Raw genomic sequence first — 10,756 nt, forward strand, 5'->3', positions numbered from 1 at the left:
CAAGGGCGTTCCCACGTTCCAGGTGAGCTAGACATTTGGGCCTCAAGGAATCCATGACACCCCACATCTGAATGCCATCTCCAGGGCAAGGTGGGGCTCCCCAGACTCTGACCTTTTACCTCCTTTCAGGGTTGAGAATGGATCTTGGTCCCACCCATCCCCACTGGTTGGGCACGCCCATGTCCCCAAGAGGAAGATCTGCTAAGTGAGTGTAAACTGAGGCCCAGAGAGGAGGACGCAGGAGTGGGCCAGGCCTTAGACTTGTTCCCCTCACGGTTTCATCTCCTTGGGGGTGGGGCGTGGCTTCCTCTCTGTGCCTGAGCTGCCTCACGTGGGCCAATGGACATATAATCCCTACGGAGTTGCTCTCAACATGTGAGTGAAGATATTAACGATCTTAGAAAGAGATCCCACAGGGGATGGAGCCGGTGGCCCAGAAAGGATGAGCAGGTGAGTCCGGCTGGAGCCCAGAGAAACATTTTGGGTGATGGTGGGCTCCATACCTTGAGATGACTCTCCAGCTACCTCCTCACTCCCGACAGTGCAGGAGGCCCGCAGCAGTGACCCCATGTGACACATTAGGAAACCGAGGTCTTGGGATAATTTCACAGGCCCAGGGTCTCATGACTGGTGACACACAGAAGCCAGCGTGGTCTCCTGACTCTTCCGGCTCTAACGCACAAGGTATTCCAGAGCTGCCTTTCACATTCTTTCTTCCTTCACTCATTCAGCAAGTATTTGCTGGGCACCGTATGAGTTTCCCAGACTGTTGTACCAAGTTACCCCAACTTAGTGGCTTAAAACGACCTAAATGTATTGTCTTACAGTCTGGAGGTCAGAAGTCGGAAGTCAGTTTCACCCAGCTAAAAACCAAGGTTTCCACGGTTTCTTTTGGAGACCTTAGGGGACGGTACGGTTCCTTGCCTTTTCCAGCTTCCGAAGGCCACCTCACCCCTTGGGTCACGGCCCCATAACACGAGGCCTTTTTCCTGGCTTCCGTCCTCACGTCACCTCTTCTCTGTGACTGCCCCTCCTGCCTTCCCCTTACAAGGACCCTCGTGAGGACACTGGGCCCACCTGAATAAGCCAGGATAGCCTCCCCATTTCAAGATTTTTAATTTAAGCTCATCAGCAAAGTTTGGAAAATATTCACAGGTTCTGAGTAGTAGGACATGGACTCCTGTTTGGGGAAGCTATTATTCAGCCTCCCCAGGCACCTTCTTTGGTCAGACTCTGCTGACACTGGACGGCGAGGAGCAGAAGTTGAGGGGTGCCTGCCCACCCGGGGTGCACGGTCCAGGTCCGCGGATAAATTGATCAGATGGTCACAGTGATGAACGAATAATTACAGATCGGGTTGCCAAATGAAATACAACACAGCGGTTAAATTTGAATTTTAGATAAATTTTTTTTGTGTGTAAATCTATCCGCATGTACTATCCGAACATACCTATACCCAAAGAACATTTAGTGTATCTCATTCAATATTTGAGTCCTACTTATACTAAAAAAAAAAATTGCTATATGAAATACTCCCATGCGTGACGAAAGCACAAATTAAAATTGATCGTGCAAGGGTTTTAATCGGAGGTAATAAATAAGCCGATAAGTGTGTCAGGTTAGCTCTGGCTGCAGCGTGGAGACTGGGGCCTAGGTACAGAGGTGTGTTCTCCACCCAGGTGCCCACTTGGTGCTTTTCTAGCCTCGGAGAGCATAAGCCCTATGCTGCAGGTGCCGGGTCTCACACCTGCACGCGCGCATCCGGCCTTTCAGTGCCCCAAGCGGCTCGGCCAATCAGAAGCCGAGCCTTCGCGTCAGGGTCAGGGGATGCGCGTGCCCATCTAGCTCTGGGACCCCACAGCCCTCCCTCGGGGGCGGGGCCTCGGGGCGGGCCTCGGGGCGGGGCCTCTCGGGGAAGCGGGGCCTCCGGGGCGGGGCCTCTCGGGGGCGGGGCCTCTCGGGGGCGGGGCCTCGCTCTGGCCTCGCGTGCAAACGGCCCTAGTGGCGCAAGATGCGGTCAGGGGCGCGGGGACCAGGGGTAGCTCTGGAGGGCTCGGCGGGCCCCTGGTTCGGGGTCGGCCCCGCGGTACCGCCCGCTCTCGCTCTGAGCGCCCTGGCCCGACTGGGATCCTCTCCTTCTGAGAAAGGAGCCGGATCCTCTGCCGGGGGGCGGGGGCTCCTGGATTCGCAGAACGGAGGCGGGATTGCCCCAGCGGCCGGGGGAGGCGAGGCGGTTGCCGGGCTTCGGGCGGGCTTCGGGGAAATGGGCCGGAAGCGCAGAGGAAGAGGCTCGGCCCCAGGGGAAGTCAGCTCGCGGCCGAGGTGCTCTGGCTCTTTGCAGGCCTCGGGTCGCGGCAGCCACGACAGCAACAGCCGGCGTTGTCGCCTTTTAATTACTTAATTTCTTCCCAGTGGTGCCAGTGGATCTCTGCGAGCCTGCTGCGTCTGTCCATCCGAGAGAGGACAGTCTGCCTGCGGAGAGGAAGCTGGGGGACAGAGAGTGAACGTGCTTCTGCATTTGGCAGGAAACGCTGGCACGAGTCCCATGTCGCTTGTTTGCACCACAGGCCACTTGGATGTTGAGGGCATTACAGCTCCTCAGGACTGCTGGCCAATTTTACTTGTCGAACGCTCATTATGTACTTTACGCCTATTATATATCTTCACAGCAACCTCCATGCTACTAATTATCCTCATTTTACAAACTGCCACACGGAGCCCCGTGTTGCTGGAAGTCCCCCAGCAAAGCCAGTGGCAGAACCGGCCCCACCTGTTCCTTTTGCACTTCACCCGCCGCCTCTGGTGTGGACGCTTGCAGAGGCCGCCTACGGGTCACCCTGTGCCTCCCGTGACCATCACGGGAGGACTGTGGGTCCCCAATCCTGGGCCCAAACCCACCGCGCCCTCCTGACCCGAGGTGTCCTCTCCAAACGGTCTCCGAGAACCCATGGAGGGAATGCTCCCAAGTGCGCTGGCCAGGAAGGGGACCAGACGTGAAGAGTACTTCCTCCCTGACTGTGTTGCGAGGGTGGCCCACATGAGGCTGGCACATGAGACAGGGACATGGCTCTCACCACTTCTTTCCTGTGCGGGTTACCGCAGGCTGGGCAGCCCCATGGCCCAGGGGAAGGCTGCGGCTTTCTTTGACCCCCCAAGCCAGCCCGTTCCATGCCTCCCACAGGATGGCGACTGTGGCTCGGATCCCATGGCTGCGCCCAGGTTGTCCCACGAAACTTTGAGAGCCTGGTCTGAGAATTCCTCTTCAGGGGCAGCTCCACGTGGCTTTGAGGGTGGGGACATGCGTGTCGGCCACACTCAGCACCTTTCTAGGGTCTCTTGATGGCCGGGGAGTAGGTCAGGTTCAGATACGCTCCCCAGCGGTGCAAGAGAGCTTTTCCTGGACAGTCCCTGGAGTGGGAACTCGCCTTTTTCCTGCCTAGGACTGGAGGCTTTAGAGGGGGAGTGTCCCCACGGCTGGCTCCAGAGTCCCCATGCCGCTCCACCTGTGATCATTCATTTCCTTGACCAGGGAAGGCGACGTCATTGACACCGCCTATGGATGCTGAAAGTGCGTGAAGGGACATGGCTGCCGTGAGACCGCAGCGCCCCGAGGGGCAGAGTGGACACCTGCTGGCTAGCCCGATCCCACCTCGCCTGTCCTGTGTCTGTGGGCCGACGGACCATGCTGTTCTGGCCAGGGAAGCATTCCCCAGCCTGGGGCTTGAAGTTCTGCCCGGAGCGACATGTTCCGGAGAGAGCACTACGCTCTTGAGCCAGTGTGGCGGCAAGGCCTCGCGTCACCCTCCCCACGGTAAAGCCCACGTCACTGGCCTCCACAGACGAGCCACATGTGTGCTGCAGAGTGCTGAGCCCGATGTGGCCACCTGGGGGACCCCCATCCTGGAGACCTCTGCTGCTGCAAGGCCCCCAATGCGGGATGTTTTCCCCAAGTCCTTTGGGTCCCCGGGGGACTCCTGAACCCTGAGCCTGCCTCCTAGGCTGCCTGGGCGCCAGAGCCCGGCCTTTGCTTGGGAAGGACTTGCTCAGGATCCCATGGACTAGGCAGGAGCGTGGGAGCGGGCAGCAGGCAGCGTCTGCAGGGCAGGGGTCCCACGGGAGGGAGTGGATGCTGGCAGGGAGAAAAGACAGGGATGAGGTCGCGCTCACGGCCTTTTGCTTTGGCACCACAGCCTTATAAAAGTCTCGTTGACCTTTCCTTTGGGTCAACGAAAACAGACTTCCTAATTTCCACGAATGAAGTGCGTGGACCTGGAAAGCTGCTCGGTGGTGCTGTCAGCCTCCTCTCGTGTGCGTCAGTCAGTTCCCAAATGTTTCTCTGCAGTGGGGTCCACTGGTGCCAAATGTTTACAAACAGAAGAACGTGAACTCTGAAAGCTAAAGGTGGACGAGGCTGGAGGGCGTGGCGACGTGCTGCCCGCGTCCCCGCAAAGGAGGACAAGTCGCCCTGGTTTCTGAGAATGTTGTCAGCTCCAGTTGTCAGCCCCGCTGGAACTGCGTCAGCTACAGGGAGCGCCTGGCCCAAATCGCAGCGTTCTGGCTGCAGCCCCTCCAGTGGCTGACGGAGGCGAGGCAGAAGGGCCTCCCTGGCCTGGGGTAACCTCCTCCCCCTTCGCGTGTTTCCATCCCGAGGGCCGGCTCTCATAAACATCCTGCGCCCAACCTGCTCCTCTAACGCCGGCCTGACCGTGCGTGTGTTTACTGCGTTGCCTTTTGCAGGGGGCGAACGTGAAGATGAGTGACGTGGGAACGTCTGGCCGAGGCTCCTAGAACCGTGGCGGGACCCGTACGCTCCCCGGTTCCTGAGGTTTTGACGCAGTGTGATCCGGTGTGAGTTTCATCTGGGTTGTGGACGGGGCCTCGGATCCTCATAAAGAACCCAGGAAGGTCTCCCTGGGTGCTTTTGACTTTGTGTTCAACTCTGAGATTAGGAGCACCAGTCGTTAAAGTGACTTGCCCAAGGTCACAGGAAGACCGGTCTGTTTCCACCTGTTGAGGTTTTTAAATGTACTTAGGAGAGGAGGAAGAAATACCAAAACGGGATAAAGAAAGTGTGGAAGAAAAAAAATGTAGATCGTCGGGAGAAAAAAATAGAATACGCTATTTACGAAGCGATGACCGGATTTATAAAAACATGAATTTCGCCGTCCCCTGCAGGTGGTGTGGCCTCGCGATGGGACACAGACTCAGAACTGATGAATGTCAGTCACTTCACGCGTCAGTCACTGCCTTGCCCCGGGATTTCTTTTGGAGAGAGCGTGAAAGTCTGCAGAAGCTCTGTGACCAGTCTGGATCTTAATTCAGTGGTCTCGCCACCACATCCACGCCTCTGTTCAGCACTGTTCGGCATTTTGTGTTTATAGAACGCAAGGTCGATGACCTTCTTTTTGCGTTTCTTGAAAAGCTGGCTGCAGATGCTAGGAGGGTTCGCGGTGCCCTCGTTCTGGACAAACCGTCTTCCAGGCCCCTGCATGCAGAGGCAGCGCTGGCGTTGCGGGCGTGCGGGCTGGGAAGTTGCTGGGATGCAATTCTCCCGGTCACCATCTTGAAATTCTCAATTAAAACAATTTTCAATTACAGTCGATGTTCAGTATTACGTTAGTTTCAGGTCAGACATTTATGCGATTTACAAAGCGATCCCCGGGTAAGTCGAGTCCCCACCCGGCACCACGCGTGGTTATTACAATATTATCGACTATATTTCTGATGCTGTCCTTCGCATCCCCTGAAATTCTTAATTTCTGGATGAGGGGCCCCGTGAATTCTGTAGCTGGTCCCCACTGAGAGACTCGGTGACTCTGAATCTGCCATTTCTCCCGTCTCGGTTTCAATGGGCTTGCTGAAGGGGAAGATTCTGGAGATGATGCTGGCATCTGGGGTTCGCGTAGTGCCGCCCCGATGACCGTTTTGAATCTGTTAACTCTCTGCGGTGGCAAGAGACGCTGTGTCTGGCTGTGCCACTCCTGCCCAGCAGGGACACGGTCACACCCTCTCTCGTCTTGGCGCCACCCCCAGGCGCGGGTCCCTGGCCCGTCCTTTGCGGGGCGGGATGTCTGCACTCCGCATGCACGTGGCAGTCCGTGGTCCACACCGGGGTCACCACATTCCGTGGGTCTTGCCAAGTGTACGATGTCACGTGTCCACCATGACAATGTCACATGTCCTTCACAGGTGTCGCTGCCCTAAACCCTCCGCGCTCCTCCTACTCGATGCTCCCCCAAGCCTGATCTTTCGCTGTCGCCAGAGTTCTCCCTGCTCTAGAACATCATGGATTTGGGGTCACACAATGTGTGGCCTTTCCGGATCGGCTTCTCTCATTTCCTTCCCTGCAGCTTCTAGAGGTGCCGTGTCCCTGGCGTGTGGCCCCTTCCCCCTCGTCACAGCTGGCAGTGCAGCATCGTCTGTCTCTGTGGCTCTGACCCGCCCGCCTCCCCGTTATGAAGACGCTGGGCCCCTGGGAACCCAAGGTCGTCCCCATGTCCCGATGTTTCACTTAATCGCATCTGCACAATTCCTCTGACCCCGTGTAAGGGGACGTGTCCGCAGGTTCTAGCGATTAGGACGCGGACATCTGGGGCCAGTCTGTGCTCAGGCTTGCCTGTCCCGGAACCCCACAGAGATGGACTCACGCGGCTGCCCCGCTGTATAGCGAAGCTCTGTGCGTCGCCCGGGTCACCGCGCTCGGTACTGGTTTATTCCTTTGCTGGGTGGGACTCTGGGCTGTGGACGGGCCACAGCGTTGATCCACTCACCTGCTGCCGGGTACCTGAGCTGGTTCTCCGTCTTGACCATCGTGATGAGCTGCCCTGTGTGTTCCTTCCGACACTTTTGGTGGGCAGGCTTTGATCTCTCCCGGGTGGAGGTGAGTGGAACCGCCGAGCCACAGAGTGGGCGTGCGTGGTTTCAGGAGAGATCGCCAGCCCCCGCCCCCGCTGTGGGGTCGCAGTGCTCCCCACGAGCTCGGGGCCTGGCTGCTTGTGTGCCGGGCACCGCTGGTCGTGTTGATTTCAGCCCCTCAGGTGGGTGGTGGCAGTGTGTGTCTCTTTCTGTGGTACATACACGTGACGTGAAATTTAGCGTTTTAACCATTTTTTAAGTACACGACTGCATGGTGGTTTGTACACTCGGTGTCCTACAATCGTCCCCACCATCCACCTCCAGGACTTTCTCATCGTCTCAAACTGACACTCTGACCCCTGTCCCCATTACACACTCCCTCCCTCCCCTCCCCCAGCCCCAGGCTCTACTACCTACTCTCCGTGTCTGTGACTCTGACTCCTCTGGGGATCCCCTGGGAGTGGGATCACACGGCACATGTCCTTCTGTGTCTGGCTTATGTCACCGAGCGGTGTCCGCAGGGTCCATCCACGTAGCAGGTGTCAGGACGTCCTATATGTCTAATGCTGAATGATACTCCCGCGTCTGGATGGACCTCAGTGTGTTCTCCCATCATCCGTCCATGGACACTGGGCTCGTGTCCACTTTGGGCTGTTGTGAATTGTGTTGCTGCGCACGCGGCCATGCAAGTGTCCATCCAGGTTCTTGCCTTTAGAGCATCGTGTGTGCACACCGGACTGCTGGGTCACGTGCTAATTCTGGTTAGGTTTCGAACTGCCTTCTAACCTTGTACTTTTTGATACACAGGGAATGATTTTTACGTAGTCGAATCTACAGATGCTTTATTCTGAGAAATTTCTCCGCTCAGGGATCGGAACCACCCATTTGCAGATATATTATTAAAAATGTAACTCTTTGCAGTTCACGGTGAGGCTGGTGGTCGGGGGGTGTGTGTGGGGGGGTGGTCCCTAGGGACTGGTGACCAGGGTGAGATTAAGATCTTCCCAGGCTCCAGGGCCTCCGGTGGGGGGAGGCGCCTTCCCACGGGCCATGCCATACAAATGCTCCCGGGCCGTGGGACGCAGGGCTCGTGCGCACGCAGACCCGCCCCGTAGCTTTTCCCCATAAATTTCCCAACTACAAATCACAAACCCATCAAAGCTGAGGGGGCTACACATGTGCGCGGCCGCCCGGAGCCGGGAGCATCCGCGGTGGGGACGGTGGCCGGGGGGGAGAAGGAGGGTCCCAGAGCCGGGAGAGAAGGAGGCGGGAGCCTTTTATTGTGGATTAACTCACTTTGTATTAACAATTCCACACAATATTAAAACACTGCGAGGAAGTGGGTGTGGCACACCTGGAGATTTTTAAAAATCAGAAATAAAAACCACTGGACGGCCCAACGCGGACGGGGCAGAACCTGCCAGAGCCGCAGGTTGCTTCTGAAACCCAGGAGCGGGCGTTCCAGCGTTTGGCGACGCGTTCCGTGGACGGCGGAGGACGAGGGCGTCATGTCTGACCTATGGCTTGTTTTCAGGGGACCCCGTGGCAGGCCGGCTTTCTATAAGTGCTCCTGAAGGACAAGACAAGCGACCTTCGGTGGCCTCGCTTTGGCTGGAAACTGCCCCTGGTCACTCACGCGTGGGCTGTGGGCCTGGCTCCGGCAGGGCTGGGCTGTTCAGAGATGGACGAGCTGCCCAGAGGCCCCACTGTCCTGGGTCTGGGCCAGACGTCAAAGCCGCTGACGGCACTTTGTGCCCAGCCCCGCGGTTCACTTCCCCTGGGCCTGGGGTCACAACCGAGTCACTTAATGCTTGGTCTGGGGGTCACCTGTGGGGAGGGTGGGGGGTGTGTGGCCTTCCTGGAGGGGGGTCACTGGATCAGGGTCTTGGCCTGGCCTGGCCAGACCGCCACACGGGCGACACTGAGCCTGGCAACAGGGGACAGGAGAATCTGCGTGCCCAGGCCCGCCTGCTCTGTGTGTATCCCCGTGTCCTTGTCTCCTCCCGTGACGTGGTTGGGAGGTGCTGTTTTCCCCAAGGCCCCCGCTGCCACCGCCACCAGCTCCCTGATGCGCGGGGCACTTCCGGTCCCCAAGGGCCCTAGTAACAGTGTCTTCATGGCGGACACTTGTGCCAGGATCGCACAGGCAGCACACGTGGCCGTGAGTGCTCTGATGCCTCGGTCTACACTAAGGACGGTGAGATTTACTCTAAATGAAAAAAAGAAGAAACGAGTGTTTTTTTTTTCCTCAGCTAGAAAGAAAATGCAGTGGGGTTTCTGCCAATCACCAGCTCCCTGGGGTTTGAGGCCGTGGGGCCTTGACTGCCAGGCTCAGGGAACAGGGCTGTGGGCACCTGGGAGGCAGGTAGCAGGTGCGGCACTAGGGTGGGGAACGGGCTGTCGTCACCCTCGCCAGGCCTCGGTGTACCCAGACCACTCAGTCCCCAGGCTGTGTGACACAGAAGCCCCTGAGGGAGCACGTTGGCCGTGTCTTCTGGGCCCGGAGCAGGTGATGGTGCCGATACATGTGGGTTCACCCGCCTCCCTCAGCCAGGGGTCCTGGGCTCTGCTTTCCGCTGGCTTCTCTGGGCCACTTGGGTGGGGACGCACAGCGAGGTGGGGCTTGGAACGGCTGGCAGGGCAGGGGTCCGGGCCCCCGGGGTGTCTCTGACACTGAGGTCGGGACCTCCAGTCCTCTTTGGGGCCTGGGGGACGTGGGAGGGGGGACGCACGTGCGGGGATCCGATGCGGGCTCAAGGGGTTAAGGCTTCTGTCACAGGGCAGAGGGCACACGCTCGCCGCCAGTCACCAGGTGGCTGGTGGGGAGGGCCGGCAGATGTGGCCGCGACAGGCCTCGTTCCGCGCCGGCTCCCTGGTGTCTGGGTCAGTCCCCGCTGGCTGTGGAACAGGCTTCGGTTCCGTCCTGGCGGCGAGGGCCAGAGGCGCGGGCGCCTTCTCCCGGCCTGGTAAAGGTGGCGTCGGCACCTTCTCCCGTTCCCCACCAGCGGCAGGTGTTGGGGTGCCAGGCTCCCCGGAGCCCCTGTGCTCCCGGACCAGCCGGGGAAAGCTGGGAGCCAGGGAGAAGGGCTCAGCCCCCAGCCTGAGCTCGGGGACTGGAGGGCCACTCGCCGGAGCCTACTTAGCTGGGGCAGGATCCGAGCCTTGGCCCGGCCTGGGGCTGTGGGGTGGGGGCCGGGTTGGGCCACCCTGCCGGCGGGGCCTCACCCTCTGACGTCCCTGGGCCGCAGGGGCAGAGCTGGGCTGGCTTCTTCCTACGGTTTGCCTCTGGGCCCAGAAGTGCGGTGGGACCTCTGAGCGGAGGGCTATGTGGGGTCCTGGCCGCCGCAGGTGGCACTGGCTGCACTCGGCTCCCTCCTCCTGCTCCGTTAAATGTCCACGTCATAACAAAGGAAAAAGTAATTTATAAAAAGGCCCCTGCCCTGAACCCCTGACTCCGTGACATCTTGGATTTCCAGGGGTGGCGGGGGGAGCGAGGCATTGCACTCATAGTAACTCATCTCGCCTCCCCCACTGGCTGCTCCGGGCCTAAGGGCTGTGAGGGTCGCCGGAGCGAGGCGCAGGCCCCCAGCTCCTGCTTCCAGCTATTTCCAGGCCATTCGACACCTTTTCACTGAAAGCATCGGGTGGCCCTGCCCGCCAGGCACTTGCTCCTGCAGCTGCGGTTCCGGGAGACCTATGGCACATGCCACACAGACGCCACACAGCGGGTGACACATGGTGACACAGGGTGCCTCCCTCCTGGCCCCTAAGACCCACTCATGCATCACGGCACAGTGCAGCTCGGCCGCACGCTCAGCCGCCGAAGTCTGACTTCAGCGGCAACTGTTTTGTACGTGAAAAGGAGAGATTTTTCCAGTTCAGTCCATGTCCACACCTCTGC

The 10,756-nt window shown here is 58.9% G+C and overlaps 1 protein-coding gene and 1 long non-coding RNA gene across 6 annotated transcripts in view; one reads left to right on the plus strand and one right to left on the minus strand.

Moving 5' to 3' along the window:
- The window catches only part of LOC120583740 (uncharacterized), a 6,816-nt gene extending 989 nt beyond the window's left edge, over positions 1-5,827 (plus strand). The window contains exons 2-3 of the long non-coding RNA XR_005647863.1: positions 130-450; positions 4,343-5,827. This is a non-coding gene — a long non-coding RNA (uncharacterized LOC120583740). The remainder of the gene's footprint in view (positions 1-129; positions 451-4,342) is intronic.
- A 2,285-nt stretch (positions 5,828-8,112) lies between these two features.
- GNG7 (G protein subunit gamma 7) overlaps positions 8,113-10,756 on the minus strand; it is a 106,474-nt gene continuing 103,830 nt past the window's right edge. For all 5 annotated transcript variants that reach the window (XM_039839166.1, XM_039839165.1, XM_039839163.1 and 2 more), the window contains one exon: positions 8,113-10,233. The gene's annotated coding sequence lies outside the window, so the exon portion shown is untranslated. The remainder of the gene's footprint in view (positions 10,234-10,756) is intronic.

Source organism: Pteropus medius, unplaced genomic scaffold, assembly GCF_902729225.1.
Source record: "Pteropus medius unplaced genomic scaffold, Ma_sr-lr_union100, whole genome shotgun sequence".
Lineage (NCBI taxonomy): Eukaryota > Metazoa > Chordata > Mammalia > Chiroptera > Pteropodidae > Pteropus > Pteropus medius.